We start from the raw sequence: 23,226 nt of genomic DNA, 5'->3' as shown, positions 1-23,226 counted from the left end.
CCTAGATACCCAGGGCATTGAGGTTCCAGGAGATCCATATGGGCGGCAGCATTTCTTTTGCCACCCACAGGGAGCTCAGACAAACCCTTACACAGGACTGCCACTGCAGCCTGCGTGAAATAGTGCACACACTATTTTACAGCCATTTTCACTGCACTTAAGTAACTTATAAGTCACCCATATGTCTAACCTTCGCTTGCTGAAGGTTAGGAAAGTGTGAGGCACCCTTACACTAGCAAAGGTTCCCCCACATAGTTCAGGGCCATTTCCCCAGACTTTGTGAGTGCCTATGATCATGGAATTGTCCCCCCATTCCAAATCTGGTATTGGGGAGCCAATTCCATGCATCCTGGGGGCTACACCATGGACCCCCAGTACTGCCAAACCAGCTCTCTGAGGCTTGCACTGCAGCTACAGCTGCTGCCACCTCACAGACAGGGTTCTGCCCTCCTGGGGTCTGGGCATCCCAGTCCCAGGAAGGCAGAACAAAGCATTTTCTCTGAGAGCAGGGTGTTACACCCTCTCCCTTTGGAAATAGGTGTTACAGGTTGGGGAGGGGTAGCCTCCCCCAGCCTCTGGAAATGCTTTGAAGGGCACAGATGGTGCCCTCCTTGCATAAACCAGTCTACATTGGTTCAGGGACCCTTTCTCCCCTGCTCCAGTGGGAAACTGGACAAATGAAAGGGGAGTGACCACTCCCCTGTCCATCACCACCCCAGGGGTGGTGCACAGAGCTCCTCCAGTGTGTCCCAGACTTCATCCATCTTGCTTTGCAAGGTGTGGGGGCACTCTGGAGTGCTCAGGGTGGCCAGTGCCAGCTGGTGACGTTAGAGACCCCTCCTGATAGGTCCACACCTGATAAAGTAGCCAATTCCACTCTCAGGGCTATTTAGGGTCTCTCCTGTGGGTTCTCTTCAGATTCTGCTTGCAGGTTTCCTTCAGGAATCCTCTGCAACAACTTCAGCAACCTCTGACCTCGGATCAACTGCAGCCTGCTCCAAGAAACGCTGTAACTGCAACAAAGTGTCTACAAGAGACACTTTCCTTCAGCGACCTCAGCTCCAATCAGTAAATGCAACAGTTTCACGATGTGCATGCTCTGGGGACTCCCTGTCTTCATCCCGCACCAGAAGGACCGAAGAAATCTCCCATGGAGTGACAGAGTCACTCCCTTGCTCCAAGCAGGCACCTTCCAAGGCGACGACCATTACCCTGGGACTCCTCTCATGGCAACGAGCATGCTCCTAAGAACACAGAGGAGGGACATTATCGACATAGATTGTCCTGAGGTCCTGTTAACGCGATTTGGAGGAGGTAAGACCTTGTCTTCCCCGAGAACACCGGTACCCCTGTGTTTTGTGTCTTCTTCACCTCCTGAGGCCTCTGTGCACTCTTTGCAATATTCCTTCATGCACAACCTGGCCCAGGTCCCCAGCACTCCACCCTGTGACGCTCAACTTGCTGGGTTGTTCTCCAGCTGCGTGGGACCTTCTTTTGTTGTGCTGCATCAAAGTGTTTTGCACCTCCTTTGAACCTAGATCCTGCGGATTCTGGGGATGCTGGCTGGCATCCTGAGGGCTCTCTAAAGTTCTGAGAGCTCCCTCTTCCTCCTCACACAGAGTTGACGCCCCCTGGTCCCTCCTGGGTCCATCCAGCGCCATTTTGATCAAAACTGCACTTTTGCCGTAGCCATTCTTGTTGGTGCCTTCAAACACGAAATCTCATCTGCAACGATCTCCACGCCATGGGACATCTTTTGAATTATGCAGAAACCCACTGGCATCTTCCTAGGGTGCATTTCTGCAGTCTTCAACTATCTGGGGACTCTTTTTTTGTACCCTCTTCTGAGTTGGCAGGGGCTCCTGTCCTTCCTGGAACTTCTTTCGACTTCTGGACTTGTTCCCCTTACTTTGCAGGTCTTTAGGTCCAATAATCCAGCAGTTGTTCTTTGCAGACTTGTTTGGCTGCTGCAAAATCCCCAAAACAAGGTGTAGTGTCTCCTAAGGAAACTTGCAGTACTTTACTCCTGCTTTTCTGGGCTCTGGGGTTGGGTAATTTATTTACATTTACTGTATTCTTACTCTCCCAGCGATTCTGCACACACTACACTTGTCTACGGGGGAATGCGTGATTCACATTCCACTTTTTTAGTATATGGTTTGTGTTGCCCCTAGACCTATTTTCTCCCATTGCATTCTACAGGATTTCCTACTGTTTGCATTGTTCTATGACTATTTACTTGTCTAATTTTGGTGTCTAGAAGGAGTATTGTCTCAGATATTTTTGGTACTGTGTCACCCAAATAAATACCTTTATTTTTGGTAACACTGAGCATTGTCTTTACTTGTGTATGAGCACTATGTAATTATAAGTGGTATTGCATGAGCTTTGAATGTCTCCTAGTTCAGCCTAAGCTGCTCTGCTATAGCAACATCTATCAGCCTAAGCTGCTAGAACACTACTACATTCACTAACAAAGGATAACTGGACCTGGTGTAAGGTGTAAGTACCCAAGGTACCCACTACAAACCAGGCCAGCCTCCTACACTTTGTCAGCCAGTCTGAAGGTGGTGGTAGGTGTGCCTGAGTTTTGAGAAATGATAAAGCGTAACCCCACTGAACAATTTGCAGGACTAACCTGTCTGAAGTTATTGCCTGCCACCCTGGCAGACATTGTCAGATCTTGTCTCTGACAGGATGGCTGTGCGTCAATATGGAAAGCTAAAGAAGCATGGAGAGGATGGCAGCTGGGGTTGAGGAAGATTTGGTTGCCCCCTTCCTTGTTGTCCTCTCTGATGGGTACTGCAGCCACAGCCATGAAAGGGCTGTGCAGGTTGTTGAACCGTTGAGGGCTGCTGATGGTATTGGTGTCCCCTACCAAAACCCCCGGAGAGGGCAAAACTGCTGGTGTGACTTCTGTGGGGGGAGCAGAAAGGTTCAAGAAGCATGCTGTGCCCTTGCCATCTTTCACAGCATCCAGTGCTGAATCCGCTTGGTCTTCAAAAATCAGGAACCATGAAATGGCATGCCCATAAGACTGGCCTGAATGTCTCCTGAAAAGACGGTGAATTGTATCCATGTATGTCTGGATGGAGTCTTCAATGTGTAATCTGCAGCGGATGGTGAACTTTGCCGCAGGACAACTATATTGCATGGTCTGGCAAAGAATGGTCTGGCTTCTTCTGGAACCATGGGCAACGCTGAGTCCAACAAGGCAGGAGAATAACGTCCTAAAAGATAGCTGGCATTGATGGAACGTATAGAGGAGAAACTTATTTTGCGAAAGGTCTCTATTTTCTTCAATTTCCTGTCAGTGTGATTAGTAAAAAACAAGTTTGGTTTCACTCTGTTGGCTGGAGCCTGCACCACAAGCTGTTCCAAAATAGGGTGGTGAGTGAGGAAGGCCAGGTTGACTGGAGTGGGGTGATGGTGTCTGGTGATCTGAGGGGGGCCTAAGAATTGTTTAGAACAAGTACCCAAGAGTGTATTTGTGAGTACTTCCTCAAGTGGAATCAGAGGCTCAGGACTCAACTGTCCAGGCTGAAGCACCTCCTGAGTGGGAAGGTGAAGATCAAGGACCTTCTCCGCCCTTTGCATAGCGATAGCAAAGGAGGCGCTTTTGTCTGTGGCAGGTCGACCAGTGTCTGGGGAGGTATCCAACCACACTGGCATCCTGCAGTTCCTCATGCCAGTTCTCTCCTGAGTACAGTTGGGCAATGTCATCTCTAGCATCATAGCCCCCATTGACTTAGTAGGTGCCAAACGGTTCATGGAGAACTTGAGGCCTAGTGGGAGATTTAGAACCTGCGTCCAAGGTGGCAGAGCGGTAGAAAGGTTACTGTTCATATGGGAAGTGCGTGACCTTGATCGATGTCACAGAACCACCACCGTGGCATGGGACAGGAATATTTGTTTCCCACTGTTGTCTGGAGTCAGCGGTACCTCCATTGGTGTAGTTGGATCACGGTCTGGAATGGGGTATAGCACCGGGCAAGGAACCGGTACCTAAGTCAGTCGAGAGCCTTGAGCGGATCCAAAGGGTCCAACAGAAATTAAAGGGTGAATCTGCCGGTGGAAGCCTAGATGGGAGGCCTTTCAGCTCCTTGGGGCCCGTAGGCACCCCACAGGGAGCTGTTAATGTGCCATAAAGGTGCAGCATAGCTGAGATTATTCCCTTGACAGGCTGCATTGTTGCCGATGGACCCAGGACACTGGTTGTTGCAAGACCGAGGTCAGAATAGACTCTGAAATGGATCGACTTTGGGAGCACGACCTGGCATCCTCGTGGCTTCCTGGGAGACTGAGAACGGTAGCAAAGGGCAGAGTCCCTCTTGGAGTTTCTGCATTTCTTTTTGGACCTCTCTGAGGACTTAGAATGTGAAAAAGATAGGTCGCAGGACCGACCTTGGGAGTGGGATTGGGACCTACCTTTGTACCTTGCTTGACCCCTGCACAGGCTCCTGTGGTGGAGCTTAGCTTCCTGATCTTGAATGGCCTTGGGGTGCACCTAGGCATGATCATTGCAGGCCACAGAGTTGTGACCCTACCCCAGGCATCGCAGGCAAACCGCATGTGGGTCAGTCACAGGCATTTGATTTGCAACATTCTCTACAGGATTTAAACCTATGGACTTGGGTGGTGACATAATTTTCTTGCACACTAATTTAGTGCAGTTTTGAGTGTCCATGATAGAAGGGAAGTTCTGGATCCATGTCAGTTTGCATGGAAAGAAAGAAAGTAATTTCAGTGTGCATATAGGACCACACACTTTATATCCAGAGTATAACCTACGCTGCCTGCGCAACGTACAACTACACGGCGTTACTACTGAAACATTTCTGAATCCTGTCCTTTGCCTGGGGAAGTATTAAAAAATTTGTTATTGGGAATTAGAAGAGTCTATCAGGAACATTATACAAATGTTTGACAGGGAACATTCCAATAGCACAGTGGCCTCTGGCCCAGAACAAATAGGTTTGCAATTATCAGAACCAGTAATTCTCTGTTAGGAGACATCTGAAAAGGCGCTGCTGTGGCTTAGGGCAGCGGTTCCACCTCACCCCACTTGCCCTCTGCCTGCAGCATGAGGGGGCAGCAACTGCTTCCTTCAGCTCTCCACCCTACTCCTATCCCTTCTCCTTCCTTTCCACCCCCAGCTACCAGCACCATATGCCAAAAGAAGGCCCTCGCATCCATTGAAAACAGCCTCCTAGCAGGTTGTAAATGGATGCATATTGGGACCCATTTTTCCAGGAAATAAAGAAAACACAAAATTAGACCTGGTATTCCTGCTTCCAACTGTTATTCCATATTCTGCACTTGTAATGGCCTTATTTTGGTACAGGGATACTAGCTACAATTGTTGATTCCTGACCCAGTATCTCTATGCCAAAATATGGGGGACTCATAATAGGGACCATAATGACTGAATTTTGCTCAGATAATATTCTTCTTTTGGCTGCAGAGTGAGCATTGCTATATCTAAGAAAATAGTGGGATGGTAAATTCTTTTTTTCTTTTTTGATGATAAATCATGCCATTAATTACGTTTCTTAAAGTTATGATTTATAGTTCGAAGATTTAGGAGGTTATTTAGTGAGATCCACATGTGGGCCAAGGCAATGCACAGAATTGCATTACTTTACTTATAATTGCAAAAGCATGTGGGCGCGGGGCATTGTTGTGTAGTGTGCGAGTGCCTACAGAACCCTTAGTAAATTACCCCTTCAAAATGATACATTTTTATGTGGAGAAACATGCAACAGACTACATCTTTGACAATATGTTGCTTATTTTATGGCACCTTGGGCCAGATTTAGAAGGCCCTTGCGCCACCAGAGTGTCACTTTTTGTGACGCTACGGTGGCGCTATACAGAGCCCCACATTTACGAAGGCCCCTCCGATGCAGTTTTCTGCATCAGAGGGCCGTGAAATGGGTGTTGCTGTGGGCGTTCCTCTGCAACACTCATTGCTTTTGACACTGCCCAGGTTAACAGGAAGTTGCAATACTGTGGCAGCGCCATAAACTAACGTCATCCCAGAGGTGAGGTTAGCATGACATGAGGAGAAATACTTTTATTCTTCTCATTTTTGCTTTTTTCCATTTATGCTGCATTATAAAGCACACATAGAAAGAGCATAAGGCCATGAATAATTGTTTATATGCAGGAGAGTGTTCCTTCCTGCACATAAACAATCATTCAATAAAAAAGACGATTTGCTTCTTCTATGTGTGATTCATTCTGCAGCACTCATAGAAGCGCCAAATTGCCATTGTAGATTGTTTATGTGCAGGAAGGGGCACCTTCCTGTACATACACAATCGTTCCCTTCAACGCAGACACGCTTTCACTATGGAGGAAGGATGCTTGCGTTGGCGCTGGCTGCTGTATTTAGCGCTCGAGCAGGGGGTAACACAGGGGTGGGTCGTATTTTAGTAAATACATTGCATCCCTGTGTTTCTAAAGTGATGCAGCGTGGCACTGCAAATTTTGGCGCAGCACCAAGCTGCAGAACCTTCTAGAAAATCTGGCCCCTAGTTGTCTGTCCGCTTTCGTCTAAGCGGAAATTACTTAGTTATATTCGCAAAAAGTACTCAAAAAACCCATGGAGCAACTCAGCACTTTATCAATTTTATGGAGAAATGCATTGTTTCCAGAACAGAGAAAGAATTAAAAGTTATCCAAAAGTATATGATAAAAGTCAGCAAACATTTTACGGAGTTCTTTATTACAACAAAACATCAATTTAGGGTGAAATGGCAAAACCTGAATAAATCCTCCCCATTCCAATTTATCACCTTCAGTCACAGTGTCTTTAATCCTAATCTGGCAGTCGAATATTTTATGTGACTTCAAGGCACGACTGTGCATTCTCTGTATTGTCTAAGGCAATTCTAATAATATCCAGCATAAAGCAGTGCAGATTATGATCATATTGTAGGCAATACTTACCAAACCAGGCACACTGGAGCTACATTATCTTTTTCAAAAGCAAGATCCAAGGTGACCCATGTCAGTGTCTACAGGTTAGAGAACACCCAAGGAGGATGTACAGGAGGCAAGGAATTAGCAGACATTAAAAAGCTTCTGATGTTAGGGTGATTAAGGAAAAGAAACTGTTTGGGGGCTATGAGAGAAGCCTGGTTTAAATGTGTACTAAACTGAATCTTTATTAATCTTTTTAGAAGAAAACTAGGTTATGTTGATATTTATTTTCATGTGTATGTTTTTATCGAATACACATTGAAATTAACTGCAAACCTGTTAAATGATAAAAAATGCAATTTATGTACGAACATTTTCGAAAATCACTTTACCTGAATTTGTGCACCTTTTGGAAACCTACACGCAACAGGAAAGAGAAAAAAAAGTGATTACTAAAATAACATTTTGGCAATGGCTATAATCCAATCTATCTATCTATCTATCTATCTATCTATCTATCTATCTATCTATCTATCTATCTATCTATCTATCTATCTATCTATCATATATCTATCTATCTATCATATATATATATATATATATGTCAATAGTCTATAATCAGAAACATACCTGATACATCAATCCACTTGTTCGATAAATGTAACTTCAAACAACAAATTAGCTAATATTTTAAACCATTGTTCATACTTGAGTCCCCACCATGCACCCACAGCTGGTCACGGGGAAGGGATGGAGCAGGTTCATAGGACTATCAATAACATTGGTGCTGTCAGTCCCTGCCTTGCTTCTATCACATACAAGTCAGGAGAAAGAAAGAGCGAACGAAAACCGACATCAAAAAGTAACACTTGTTTCAAAAAATACTCCAGAATCAAATGCCGTTTGCAAACAGGGTAGTGAGAGGGCCCTGAGGAATGTGCGGGAAGATCAGCCATCAAATTATGGAACCAAAGTAACATGAGGGTTTTAATGTATGCGTCTAGGGCCAAACAAATCTACTTCAATCATATCATATCATACTGACCTCTGAGTGCTGTAAAATCCATAATATTTAGAAAAAGAAAAAAAAATGATGACTCACGATTTTTTATGACCATTCGCTGTTTCTGAAACAGAATAAAAAGAGTTGTATTTTACTTGTTTATAGCTGTCTCTATCCCTCTCTCCCTCTCTCTCTCTTCCTTTATCTGTCTCTCTCTCACACTGATACAAGCACACCATAGTGCCCAATACCAAAGCTGTGTAGTCTGTGTTTTCTGGTCAAAAGTCTGGTGAGGAAAAGTGCTGGTGCCCAAAAATTGCATCATTACAAGATTCCTAGTGATTATCCCAGTAATTTCATCCCCCAAAGTTACTGTTACATGCCTACATAGTGGCTACGGCAATTGGAGAAAACCTGTAATAAGCATTTGGGTCATGAGGGTCCACTAAGAACTGTAGAATATCTGGGAAAACTGAAATCACTGTATCCAGTTCCATTGGCTTTTCCTCTTTATGAGGCAAATTTTCAATCGGCCATTTCTGCTGTGCTGAATATCAGAGTCCCTGAAGCAAACTACGTGGACTCACACATTTACTGCATCACTCTCATTTATTAACCCCTAGCTCCACCATTCTGCAGAACACATAGGAAGAGCAAAACGCCATTAATGATTGTTTATGTGCAGGAAGGTGTCCCTTCCTGCACATAAACAATTATTAAATAATGACGACTTGTTACTTCTATGTGTGCTGCTTTGTGCAGCACACATAGGGAAAGCAAATCATCATAATTGATTGTTTATGTGTAGGAAGGGTCACCTTCCTGCACATAAATCATGATTCCCTGCAATACAGCCACCCTTGCTGCAAGGGTGCCTGCATTGGCGCTAGGAATCAAATTTTAGTGCCAGCGCTAGGGGAAAGGTAGGGGTGCATCCCTGCTTTTCTGAAGTGACGCAGCACGGCACTGACAATTTTGGCTCAGCGCCACACTGCACCACTTTCTTGTAAATGAGGCCCTTAGTGGGCCTGATAAATGCCAGGGTTTATGAACATCTAGTTACAAGGGCTTTAGTCTTTTCAAAAGCACAGTTGATATGCGCCTCTAGTAACTGCCAGGTGCATGGAGATTACTCCTGCACCTACATATACTGCTGGCAGATGTAAACAGATTATGAGCCTTATTTAAAATATTGTGGTATGTACTCTGTCCATCAGGGTTCTGAGGACACTATGTTCGCCACCCTGACAGGCAGAGGATTGCTATTTTTAGAGTTCATCACCAGACCAGAGGTGATCTTTGTTTCTTTAGGGATGTGCCCTTATGGTGTTTTCTCTGAAGGTACCAAAAGTCTGGTGGACAATCACCCTCAGCTTTAACACCCAAGTGCCAAACCAGTGGCCCTGCATACCACATAATTCCAGTGACCCTGTATATAAGTAAGGCACTTCCATTTACCTTCTTCCTCTATCTGCAGCAAACAATTAAAATATTGCCATTATTATTTTTTTTTTTTAATTTATTATTTTGGCGCCCCCCCAACCCCCAACCTAGTGTGGGGACTCTGAGATGACCTAATCAGAAAGAGCACATCGTGCAGTGAGTTATGGGCAAATTTGTTTTGTCAAAGGAATGTCCCAAGTTTCCGAGTGCAGCGAATATTATAGTATCTTGGCTGTAATGCCCATAACAGCCCCTAGAGGGCACCAGTATAAAAATAATATTTGTTAAGAAACACAGTCATTTAACCATATGGTCAGTTCCTAGAGAGCATAACCACCCAAAACAGAATGGCAGAATGTAATGCAATGTAACCATATATTTAGCCTCTAGAGAGCGTAGTGCATTACAAATTTTCAGGGTTAGTAGACCTATTAGAATAATATTACAAACAAGGCTCTTAAAACACAAACTACTCCTGGCTGTAAAACAAAAGTTCCAGCCATGAGAGAACTTAAAAAGACACTGACTGGTGGGAGGGGTTATTATTTTGCGGTCTCCCCAACCCAGTAAGCTGACCCAGAGCTGACCTAGACAGAAAGAGTGTGCCGTGCTGAATATTTTGATGGTGGTCCCATTGTCCTAGGAACACCACAAGGTGAGTTATGGGCAAAAATGATTTGTAAAAGGAATGCCCCGCAAAGCATTATGGGACAAGTTTCCGGTTGCAGCGAATATTGTAGTATCTTGACTGTAATGCTCAGAACAGACCCTAGAGAACATCATAATAAAAATAGCATTTTTAAGAAACATGGTCATATAACCATACAGTCAGCCCCTAGAGGACATAACAACATGAAAACAGCATGGCAGAAAGTAGTGTAGTGTATCCATATATGTAACCCATAGAGGGTATAGTGCATTACACATTATCAGGCCTGCTGCAATACTATTACCAACAAGGCCTTTAAAACATAGACTACTCTCAGCTGTAAAACAAAAGTTCCAGCTTTGAGAGAGTTTGAAAAGATGTTGAATGATGGACGAGGTTACTATGGCCCAGAGATGACCTAGCCAGAAAGAGCATGTTGTGCTGAATGGTGTGGTGGTGGTCCCATTGTCTAAAAACCACCACAAGGTGAGTTGAGGGCAAAAATGTTTTGAAAAAAACAAAATGCCCTGCAAAGTATTATGATGCGAGTTTCCCGAGTTCAGTGAATATTGTAGTATTGAGGATTTCTGTGTTTTATTTCTGTGGTAAATGCTCCAGTTTGTATATTTTTCAACTGCTAAACTTGTTAAGTGGTACTCATTAAAGCTCTCCTCAGATCTATGTCGTGCAATATGAAACTTCACATAGTCATGTAAAGCGCTACCATGATCGAGTTTGCGCTGTATGAAACTCCACGTCCTCATGTAAAGAGTACCTTCGATCGTGTTTGCGCTATATGAATTTTTTTTAAAGTTATTAAATAAATTAAAAACAAACGCCCCCCTCCAGCTTGCAGCTTTTGTACGTAGGAATGACAAAGAAACAGAGGCATGCCCAAAGCAAGGAAAAAGAAGAAATAACATACGGCCATGCAGCGTGAAATGGCAAGGCAAAAGAAAAAAGTAGTGCACCACACTAAGGTATACGGCCGATCGTGCAATAATCCATGTCACAGGGTCAGTCTTCAAGGCAGTAACAAAGCAACCTCAAGGCGGGATAAACATGAAGCATTTACCTACGAAATCAAGGGAATTTTGGGAGGCAAGACGAGGAACTAATGACAGTGATAGACGTGAGATGGGTATATTGCAAGCCCACAGATGTAGATTACAACAAGTCGAGAGACAGCGCTTGCGCGTTGCTTAGGCTCAACCTAAAAAGACATCAGCCCTAAATAGAGCGGGCAGTGTTATGCCCTTACTTTGACAGCTGGCACTCTCCTTCAGGATGTTGAAAAAACTTTACTATGACAGAGCCAACAGCTGCATTGCCGAAAGAAAACTGACGGTCTGCCTGAATTTAAATAGGACTTGTGGAGAGACAGTTAAGCCAACAGGATACTGCAACATGTTTGTGACAGACTACCCTGTCCAACAAACTCAATATTAGGTCCTATGTCATTTACTTTTTAGAGAGGCTTAGTTTGAGCTGAAAATGTCTAGCTGTAGCACTTGTCACCGGGCTTCCAACATACTAAAGCTGGTATCACACAAGCCTTTCGTACACAGGGACAGAACTAAATTCTTGCAATAGGTCCAAGCAGTATAACCCTGAGCAATGGTAGCCTCCACAGGGTCAATAATACTGGAAAACATTGGAAAGAACCTGCTCGGTTCTCCACTTTGCCCAACCCTAATATTTCTGCATACATTCCAGACCTGTCTCGTTGTTCTGTAGCCATGCTTGTAATGTTGACCTTTTGAAGAGATACAATTTAGGCTGGCAGTTACCTGTTCACAAGCAAAACCTCATAACTCACATCCCTACTACTTATAAAAATGAGAGCTATTAGAATATCTAATATATTATTGTTTTCTTTTCTTTTTACTTTTTTCTGTTTACGTTGGCAAGTATTTACTCATGAGCCATGACAATGAAAGAAAACAATAGGGCACTTTAGTAACACTAACCCAAATGGAGATATATTTCTTGCTGCAGATTAATGGTCCAAATACTCACCTGTAAATGTCATTACCTTGTGTCCTAGACATCCTCATCAAATCCCTATATATAAGGTAAGTGTCCATCCAAAGGCATATAGGAATTCATTTAATGACTGGAATGAATGATTTTATTCATGTTTGTGCCTTGTGACTTTCCTGTATTATAAGTTCTAATATATCAACCTCTTCAACATAATATTGGCTTTGCAGGCCACACCACAGAATCATCAACAATCACAATGGCCACCCAACCTGAGTCCTGGCAAGGTGTACAAGAGAAGGATTCCCATAAGGGTGTGAGGCTGGTTAGATCCCTCTGTTGAGGAAGGCTAAGACCTTCATTAAAGAAGATGTACAGTAAACAACCAAGACCTTGTTGCCCATCTTTGTTTCAGTCCTTAGATAAGCAAGGCTGCACCAAGACAGAAACCCATCCCCGACACTCAAAACAGAACAAGATACAGGGCACCAGTGGAAAAGAAGATGTAATGAAGGTCTGAAAATTATGCAGCCTACAGCACACCTGCACCAAAAAAGATCTAGATTATAATGTCAAACTCTGGCGGACCAAATGGTAGACTTACCAAATGCAAAAGAATGTGCACACATCTGCCCAGAAAACATTCACTCCACAAGTTGAGTACACCCTGGCCCTGTGTAACGCCTGGCGTCTGAGAAATAGTCAAGTAAATCATTTTTTCCAAAGTAATAATTATGGGCTTCTTATCCTGGCCAGCCAGATCACATAAAAAGAGAATCAGTGGACCTAAATTCCTCTGTCCTCTCTAAGTAACAAAGGAGAGCCTGTGAGCATCAATGGAATAGTGATTCAAAGGAAGGGAAGAGACAGAAAATTGACAAAACAATCTTTACAGGTGTGAAAGTGGGAGAAGGCCTTGAAAACTAAACCTGATCCTGGTCGCAGGACAACTATACCAGGAAAGAAACATAGATATGGTGCTGATACAAATTTACCCAAGCAGGTTTAAGGCACAGACATTAGTAAAGAAACTTCAGCTTTCAGCTATGGTAAAGTAGCAGAATCCATAGACACAAAGAGAAGGCATTGAGGCCCCTGTAGTTCCAAAAAAAACTAAGAGGGTAGTGCAGTATAAATAACAGGCCTCTGATTACTGTGGCTGTGAAACTACATGGCTGCCAATGTAACAATTTCCAATACCAAACTTAAGATTTGAAGAACCTCTAAATAGTTTTTCCCTGTGCCTTTAAAAGGAGGTCATCAATCCCATAAATTAATCTTTTGCACCTGATCTCTAAAATGTAAACTATGTCACAGGATCTAAGTATTTCCCCAATACCATGCACTGGATTCCAAAGCATGAAGAGTATTTGGTATTACAATAAACCAGCAATTTATTTGTGACTCCTAAATCGATAGTGTAGGCATTGTTGAACAAACCTCCTCTGCAACCTCACTGTCAATTTTCTGGCCTTGTGAAGCTGCAGGAGAGACAATGAGACACAAGAGGCAACAGTGGAACCGGAAGACGTAAAGGAGCACCTATCACCAGCCTGGTCCTCTGCCAATTCACACAGGCTTTTGACACCTAATTTTGTTGTATAGGCTAGATTTGAATGGCCCTGGCAGTGAACAACAAACTCATGAAGAGCTCAGAGAATGTCCTAGAGTTCCTGACATCTTGAAGATTGGTAGGCCTCCACCTGTGGCCAATGACCCTGCAAACTAGACCCTCCAGGGAAATCCCAGGCATCTGCTGCAAGAACAACTGGAACAGGAGAGGAGAGGAGAAAGGAACTCCACATATGTGAACTGAGAGGAAATGTCTCTTTTTGTGTGCCACCCCCAAATGATTCCAACAGATGCTGCTGGTTTTTTGACTCAGGGAGTGTACTTTGGCCTGCTAACCAGACCTTAGTGCTAGTGCCATGACCCTAAAGTATATGCTGAATAGGCTATCCCCAATTGGAAATGGCTAACTTACATGTAAGTCCCTAATAAATGGTACCCTGGTTCGCAGGGTATGTAAGTTAGAGGATACCCCAGGTATTGCAGCACTGATGGTGCCTCCCTGCAGGTCCCCGTAGTATATCAAGTCCCCCAGTCTGCCACTGCAGACTGGTAGAACAATCATACACTGCTAGCCCAACTTTGCCATTGAAAGCAATGGCAAAGTCACAACGTCCCCTGAACATGTGTGTATGTCATCCATCTGGCAAGCCTACCAAGCCCTAAAGGCAGGGTGCAACATATGACACAGGCAGGGCAGGTACTTTACAAGTCCTGACAGTAAAACAAGCAAAATAACTGTTTTTACTATGGAAAGAGTTGGTCACCCCCATGGTGAGTACAGGGTTTCACACTGATCCCTAAGCTGTGCTAACTCCTGAGCAGTGAGACCAAATTGGACACTCCAAGGAATCAAACAACTCATTACATTAAGCCTGACTTGTATCTCAAGTTGAAATTAATGTAACTTGCTGCAGTGTTCAGCTTTAGCAAAGGACATTTTGTTGCCTTTAAAGCTCCTGTGCCTTCTCTGGCAAACATGGAGTCTGCTCCACGAGACAGCTTTCTGTCCTTGTAGAGAGATGTGCTAATGACTCTCAGAAAGGAGAACAATGAGGGATTGCAGGCCAAGGAGGTATCACTTCTCTCCTGCAGGAAGCCACTTGGGTGTTAGCCCCAAAAGGTAGGCTTCTACGGTGAAGCTGCTTTTGAAGGGCATATGTGTAGCACAGGAAGGAGGGCTACCCCACTATTGAGGTAGTCAGGCTGGAATGGGAGACGGGAAACCAGTTGTCAAACTAGTTTCCCCAGGGACGTGTAGCCCTGAGGTAGCCACACCCTGGTGGTAAGCTAGTGAGGTATGTACACAATCGGAGGGGTCTTACCATCTTGGAGTGGGCTGAATGGTGCATCCTGGGATAGCCAGATACCATGGCCTACAGGAAGTAGTCGCCAGATAGGAGGGAACTTGGTAGCCCACTGGCTACCAACCGCATCCTGCCCTGAGGGTATTTTGCAAGCAAAAAGGGGGGCACCCCTTGCATCCAGACCTCAAATCCTGACCGACTTGGAAGAAGGCTGAAAGGAGGACTGCCTAGATGCACCAAGGGACCAGCAAAGAAAGGTTGCACTGATGTTGACTGTACCTGCTGAACCTAGTGGCTAGCGAAGAGAGGGAATGTGCCTGCTGTGTCGTGGTCAAGGAGAAGTTATCACCAGAGTCTATTCAAGTCAAGAGAACTTCAAGTGACAGCCAGCTGACTAGCCTCCTCTTCACAGCCCAGAGACACAACAGCTAAAGAAGCCTGCTAGGGCAAGTTGGTAGCCCAAATTCGTCAAGCCACTACCACAGCCGCCATGCAACACCAAGGATCAAGACCTGACGCACACAGTTGTACTCAAATTTGCTGAGCCCGGGAGTTCTGTCGAGAGTTGCTGGACCCTCAGAAGGCGAGCTATCGAATCAAGGAGGATCGGCTTGTGGCTGCTACAATGGGTGACTCGTAGTCCTTTGGTGACTGGACTTCTGCCAGACCAAAGAAAACTTTGTGGGACATCGACCCTGCAACCAGGTCCCCTCACCATCTTCGTGGACCAAGGAATCCCTGCAGGAAGTCTCCTGTTGAGTGTGTCACATGCACAGCATCTTTAGTACATCTTCAGAATCCTTCATCCCTTGCACAGGACCACTCCGTAGGAATCCACACTGCAGATAAGCTACCTGGCATGGCTCCAGGACTGCTTCTACTGTGAAGGTAACTGTTCTTAAGGACCTTGCTGGTCCCCCTGACTAGCTCCCTGCTGGAGTTGGTTGCCTCAAGTACTTCTAACCGACAGCAATGACACGTACCTAAACTTTGTTTGAAAAAGTTTCTAAGGGCCATATGTACTAAAGCATTTTCCCATAGACACAGAATGGGTAAAACCCTTTGATACATCTGACCCTAAGTGTCCAGTTTGTTGACTTTGCTAAGACGTATTCACGGTTAAGTGAAATCACATAAATGTATTATTGCTTCTAAAATCTACCTCTGGAACTGTATAGTGGATCTTTTTCATTCTACTGTCTACATTTTTACAAAATATAGTCTATTTTTATAAATTGGAATCTGACTTCTTGAGTGCCGATTTCTTTTTTAATTGATTGGTGCTTTTTAAATACTTAACACTTGTTCCTCTGCGTAAGCCTTGCTGCTCAGGGCCGCAACTACCCATGGCTGAGCTGAGGAAATGAAGCCTACTGGACCTAAAGGGATGGGTAAGTGAATTACACAGTGAGGATGCACAACCAGACCGTATAATACACCACATTTCTTCACAGTCACTGGTTGTTAGTAGCAGGTGAAGGACCTGTGAACATGCTGTGGCCCTTGATGCTTTGAACCTTTCCAGGACCAAATCCGCCTTATCACCAAAGATGAACATTCCTCAGAAAGGAAGATCCATTAAATTGGACTGAATGTCAGAAGAGAAATTAGATGTTCAAAGTCAAGCAGGGTGATGAATGGAGACTGAGGTACCCATGGCTCCAGCGACTTGACATAATAATGTGGTGGAACGCTTTTGTCCATCGGGATGACCTCCTGAAAATGGTCCTTCATGTCTACAGGGATATGCAGTAGAAGCATTTGGGCCATTTCCCACAACGTAGAGTTATATTTGGCCAGAGGACAATTGGCATTTAACAACTTCAAGGCCGTACATCCGTCTTACCCCGAGCCTCAAGTTTTTTGGACTCCCTGTCCAATGGTACTGTGGGAAAAGCTCTGCCTACCTGTGTACTGGAACAGGACACCTGTATCACTAAGTTCTCTGGTGAAGAATGTGTTGAAAGGAATGGCGGGTTGCTTGCTACTGAGTGATTGCGCTGAGTAACAAGCCTGTCGACTGCCAGTGTAAATGAATGTTTCTCCCAGGTTTCTAGAGCATGGGCCAGCAACACCTCATTAAAAGGCAGCAAGGGCTCCGATGTGGCGAAGGAGGGCAATAAAAGCTTTGTAAGGACATTTTTTTTTAGTTTCAGCCGATGGTAGTTGTAAATCCAAAGCCTACGCAGCCTTCAACATAACTTCATGGAGAGCCATCATCTCAGGTGAAGGGGGGACCTGCAGGGAACTCTGTGGTCAATTCAAGAAAAGTATCCGGACCACTAGTTGATGATAGGCCCTGAGAATTCTGCAGGGTATTCTGCCTTTGGTCTGCTTAGAGACCTTCCATATGGTCCTAATCCATCCATACAAAACATTTCATTAAGGTGTGCTCGGTAGGCTAAGATAGTTGTGGACCTAAAAATTGGAGTGTTGGATCAAAACAGAAGGGAGGTGCTGGATCCGAAGGTGCTGGACCAGATAGTGTCAGGTGAAATAGCATGAACAGTGGGAGCCAAGCTGGAGCCTTGGAGCCCGAGGAGGCTCCTTACAGCACTGACACCTTTGCAAAGATGTTATATTTGGCATTGAGGAATGCCACTGGATCTGAAACTGTCATTGGGAATTTGGAGAACCTCTGTGTCAAAGGCCCAGATGCAGGAGCCGATGCCAAATGTTCTGGGTGTGGTGGATGTCTGTCTGGAACCAGTCCTCCTGGAGGATCAGGTCTGCAAAGAGGATTCAAAACTGATATTTCAATCAACTCCAGTTCTGAGGACGAGCGTTCTGTGGGGGTCGGAGGACATCTGGGAGACTTAGCTTTGGACTTTTGGGATTTCTTGTAGTATCTCCTCTGCTTGCTGGATAAGGAAGATGGGAACAGACATCAATGGTCGTCCCTGACCCAAGCCATAAAGAGCCTTGGGGTTCATACTGAAGCACGAAGAGCAAGATTTGGTGTCATGGTCAGAGTCCAAGCACCACAAACATACTGAATGGGGGTCCATGATGGACATCTGTCCCTCAAATTTCCTACAGGGTTTATAACCTGATTTCATAGGTGAAGACATTAGTACTGCTGTTTGAATTTTTGTATGAGGAACAAATCCTCGGAGAGTGAAGACTCTGATGTGCATTGAAGGCACAGAAAATAAAGTACTGATGTTGAGGTGCTGGAGCAGGTGCATTATAAACGTCCTGCGCTGACTGTGTCCAGTCCCTTCTACTGGCCGTACTAAGTATTTGAAGTTTTATGGATCCAGTCTGGCACCTGGGGATTGTGCTACAGGTGAAGAATCTGCAGGTAGAAGTATCCATGAGAAAGTTAAAATCTTTTTACCTCAGTAAATGTGCCTCTGCTGTATATCTTTATTCAAGGTCCTTTCTGCTGTGTTCTTATGAGAAACCCCAGGGCACCTGTATTAGCTCCTGTTGTCTGCAGTTTCACTGTTTCTCAGGGTGAAGCTACATTGGGTTGTTTTGCGATTAATAACTACTTTGCTTTTTTTTAATTGCTCTTTATTGAAAATTTTGCATATATGACAAGAAAGGGACTTAATGCAGTTTCAGCCAACTTCCACAAGGATACCTTGTGTATGACAACAGTGAACAAAGGTGCAGCCTGGTAATAATGGTATGGTCAGAGCAAACCCCTAATAGGGATATTCCAGGAGATGTATTGATGAAGCCCCAGGAGTATGCACATTATAGCGGGAAAGGGCCCTTCAAAGCACCTGTGAGGATACAAAAGGTTTATGGTATCCAAGGGGGAGGGGAGAAAGAGGAGATGGGAAGGGGACCACATGAACAAGGGTCATCAGGGAGAGGCCGCCACCATTGTGACTGGAGAGTGGTAACATTATTAGAAGTAGCAGTGGAAAGGGGGGAGGCCCATTCTATGGCAGTCGTAAATCTGAATCTGGTTCCAATGCTGGTTGGATGATGCCCCATCCCATAATTTGTGGGGCTTTCCCAGTCCAGTGTCACAAAATCCTGATCACATTGTACTCTGCTTGAGACCAATGTCGTGGTTCGAGTACCCGGGAAGGGACAGGAGAGGCGGCAGCTGCCTTTCAGTTCATCACCCACCAAACACGGGCAAGGTGGATAAACTTGGAGCCGTCCTTCTCCGTCCAGATAAGAGACATCAAGTCCAGCGAGCATGTCTTCAGGGTGCTGATGCAGTGTCTGCCTGTGATATGTGTTATGTATTCAAAAACCTCGGTCCAGAAGGGTCACAGCACCGGGCACAGCCAGGTCATAGGGAAAAAATCAAGGTTGGCAAAGTTGCATTTAGGGCATCTGTGAGAGACGGCATGAAACAGCATAATCCGAGGGCCCTAGTCTGCCAGCATCAAGGTGAAAGAGCATTTTTTTTTTGTTACCTGGTGTCTACTCACTGCCCAGATCAGGTCAGATAGCCAAGTGTTGAGCTCATGAACCTTAGATTTATACAGTATCAAAGGGAGGTTGGCTAACAGGTACCATAGTCGTGATAGAGTCACCATTTTCAATAAAGTTATGCGGCCCATCAGAGACAATGGAAGCAATTGCCAGAAAGCCCAAGAAAGGGGAAGTGCTGTCATCAGTCTGTTGAATTTGGCTTTGCAGACTGCGTCCAGGTTCTTATACACATGGACATTCAGGTACTTCAAAATATGTTGGGCCGTTAGGACGGCGAATGGTGCATTCTTCTTCAGAAAGAGTGCAAATGATTCTGACAATGAAAAAAGATTTGTGTGTATTGATGCAGAGTCTCAAGATCATGTAAAAAAAATTCAGTATGGTCATGATTGGCGCCAATCCAAAGGAGATGTTGTACAAATGTTTTAGGACATCATCCTCATATAGCAATAGGCTTGATTATGGGCCGCTATCTGTAGTCTGTGTCTGAGGCTCTCAAGACGTACCCTGCACATCAGTGACTCCATCACGAGGGCGAAGAGCAGTAGTAACAACGGGAAACCCTGCTTGCTACTTCTGTGTGTACCCCAGGGCACAGATTATTCCTACCCTGTTCAGTCCTGCACGACCGGGTTTATGTAGAGCACCTTAATCCTGGATATTACCTCAACGCCAAAACCCATGCCCTGCATCACCATGCATAGATACGACCAGGAGAGGCTATTGAAGGCTTTCTCCATATAAACGGAGAACGTGACAGCTTGTGACAGTCCAAAGTGAAGGTCATCCACCACCTGGAACAGGATCCTGATATTCGGGGATCTGCTACTGGCCAGAATAAAGCTGTTCTGGTCGGAGTGAACCAGGGATGGCAAGTGTGGCTGTATACAGTTTGCCAGGACTTTCCCTATGTCTTGCAATCTAGGTTAAGGAGAGACAACAGGCTGTATAAGCCCCCAGTCTTTTGCCTTCTCCCCCTCCTGTTTTGCAGAATTTGTGTTTGTTGGCCTTAGGACTCTGCACACTTTACCACAGGTAACTAGTGAAAAAGTACTTGTAAAAATGGGTTCCATTTGCTTGGCATTTTTAACTTGCATATATGTCCCTAGTACAGTGGTATACCATATAACCAGCGCTGGTAAATTAAATGCAACTTGTGGGCCTGATTGTACCCCTCACTCACATAGCTCCTTAACCTCTTGGGTGCCTTGGACGAGATGATCTCGTCCAAGGCTACAGTTCCCCTGTGCCTTGGACGAGATCATCTCGTCCATGGCACAGGGGAACTTGGGGGCGCGCTAGCGCGCCCCCCGTGCACCCCCCTTCCCCCCCCAAGTCGGGGATGGAAGGGGAAGACCTTCCCCTTCCACCCCCGCCCCCGCCCACCCCCCCTGTGACGTCAGCGCGCGCGCGCTGATGTGTCACAGGGGCCTCCCTCGTCGCGCTGGAAGCTCTGCTTCCAGCGCGATTGAAAAAGAAATGCAAAAGCATTTCTTTTTCAATCACTTGGGAGGCCCGGAGGGGCTTCAAAGGGAAGGAAAAGTATTTCCTTCCCTTTGAAGTCCCTCCGAGGGTTTCAAAAGCCGGATTGCTTGCAATCCGGCTTTTGAAACCCCACTAGACACCAGGGATTTTTTTTTTTTTCTTTGAAATTGACAAAAGGGAGCGACCCCTTGGGCAAGGGTCGCTCCCAGGGGGGGCATTTTTTTGAAAAGGCCTTTTCTGCCCCCAGGGGGGGCAGAAACCTCTAGGCAGCAGGAACCATTTTTTTTTCATTTTTTTTTTTTTTTTTCATTTTTTTTTATTGAGGTGGGGAGCGACCCCTTAGGCAAGGGTCGCTCCCCTTGGGGGAAAATTATATTTTGGCCATTTCTGCCCCCCTTGGGGGCAGATTGGCCTATTTTGATGAGGCCAATCTGCCCCCAAGGGGGGTAGAAACCACTAGACACCAGGGATTTTTTTTTTTTTTTATTGTTATTGACAAAAGGGAGCGACCCCTTGGGCAAGGGTCGCTCCCAGGGGGGGCATATTTTCGGGAAGGCCTTTTCTGCCCCCCCTGGGGGCAGATCGGCCTACTATTAGGCCGATCTGCCCCGGCCGATCTGCCCCCAGGGGGGGCAGAAACCTCTAGGCACCAGGGACCATATATTTTTTTTTTTTTTCATTTTTTTTTTTTTTTGGTGGGGAGCGACCCCTTAGGCAAGGGTCGCTCCCCTTGGGGGAAAATTATATTTTGCCCATTTCTGCCCCCCTTGGGGGCAGATTGGCCTATTTTGATGAGGCCAATCTGCCCCCAAGGGGGGTAGAAACCACTAGACACCAGGGAGTTTTTTCTTTGCGTGAATTTCACGCAAAGGGAGCGACCCCTTAGGCAAGGGTCGCTCCCTGGGGGGGAGGGCAATTTATTTTAGGCCATTTCTGCCCCCCCTGGGGGCAGATCGGCCTATTATTAGGCCGATCTGCCCCCAGGGGGGGAAGAAACCTCTAGGCGCCAGGGCAAATTTTTTTTTTGTGTTTTTTTTTTTGTTCTTTCTTTTTTTTAGAGATGGGGAGCGACCCATCAGCCAAGGGTCACTCCCCTGGGGGGCAAATTGTATTTAGACCATTTCTGCCCCCCTGGGGGCAGATTGGCCGATTTTAGGTCAATCTGCCCCCAAGGGGGCAGAAACCACTAGGCACCGGGGATTTGTTTTTTGGCGCCAATGTCACGCAGGGGGAGCGACCCTGTAGGCAAGGGTCGCTCCGGGGGGGGGGTGGGGGTTGGGGGGGCAAATTTATTTTAGGCCATTTCTGCCCCCCCGGGGGTCAGATCGGCCTATTATTAGGCCGAACTGCCCCCGGGGGGGGGGGGGGCAGAACACTCTAGGCGCCAGGGCAATTTTTTTTTGTGTTTTTTTTTTTTTGTTGTTTCTTTTTTTAGAGATGGGGAGCGACCCATCAGGCAAGGGTCGCTCCCCTGGGGGGGCAAATTGTATTTAGACCATTTCTGCCCCCCTGGGGGCAGATTGGCCAATTTTAGGTCAATCTGCCCCCCAGGGGGCAGAAACCACTAGGCACCGGGGATTTGCTTTTTGGCGCCAAATTTATTTTAGGGCATTTCTGCCCCCCCCCCGGGGCCGGCTGAGCTACAGGCCAAACACCACAGGTAGGCACCTTGCAAAAAACACCTCTGTTTTCTGTGAAAAAATATGTTGTGTCCACGTTGTGTTTTGGGCCATTTCCTTTTGTGGGCGCTAGGCCTACCCACAGAAGTGATGTACCATTTTTATCGAGAGACTTAGGGGAACGCTGGGTGGAAGGAAATTTGTGGCTCCTCTCAGATTCCAGAACTTTCTGTCACCGAAATGAGAGGAAAAAGTGTATTTTTAGCCAAATTTTGATGTTTGTAAAGGATTCTGGGTAACATAACCTGGTCAGAGACCCGCAAGTCACCCCATCTTGGATTCCCCTGGGTCTCTAGTTTTCAGAAATGCACAGGTTTGCTAGGTTTCCCTAGGTGCCGGCTGAGCTAGAGGCCAAAATCTACAGGTAGGCACTTCTCAAAAAACACCTCTGTTTTTTTCCAAAATTTAGGATGTGTCCACGTTGCGCTTTGGGGTGTTTCCTGTCGCCGGCGCTAGGCCTACCCACGCAAGTGAGGTATCATTTTTATCGGGAGACTTGGGGGAACGCTGGGTGGAAGGAAATTTGTAGCTCCTCTCAGATTCCAGAACTTTCTGCCACAGAAATGTGAGGGACATGTGTTTTTTTAGCCAAATTTTGAGGTTTGCAAAGGATTCTGGGTAACAGAACCTGGTCCGAGCCCCGCAAGTCACCCCTCCTTGGATTCCCCTAGGTCTCTAGTTTTCAGAAATGCACAGGTTTGGTAGGTTTCCCTAGGTGCCGGCTGAGCTAGAGGCCAAAATCTACAGGTAGGCACTTCGCAAAAAACACCTCTGTTT

Source organism: Pleurodeles waltl, chromosome 8 (assembly GCF_031143425.1).
Source record: "Pleurodeles waltl isolate 20211129_DDA chromosome 8, aPleWal1.hap1.20221129, whole genome shotgun sequence".
Classification (NCBI taxonomy): domain Eukaryota; kingdom Metazoa; phylum Chordata; class Amphibia; order Caudata; family Salamandridae; genus Pleurodeles; species Pleurodeles waltl.
This window is presented reverse-complemented; position numbering follows the sequence as displayed.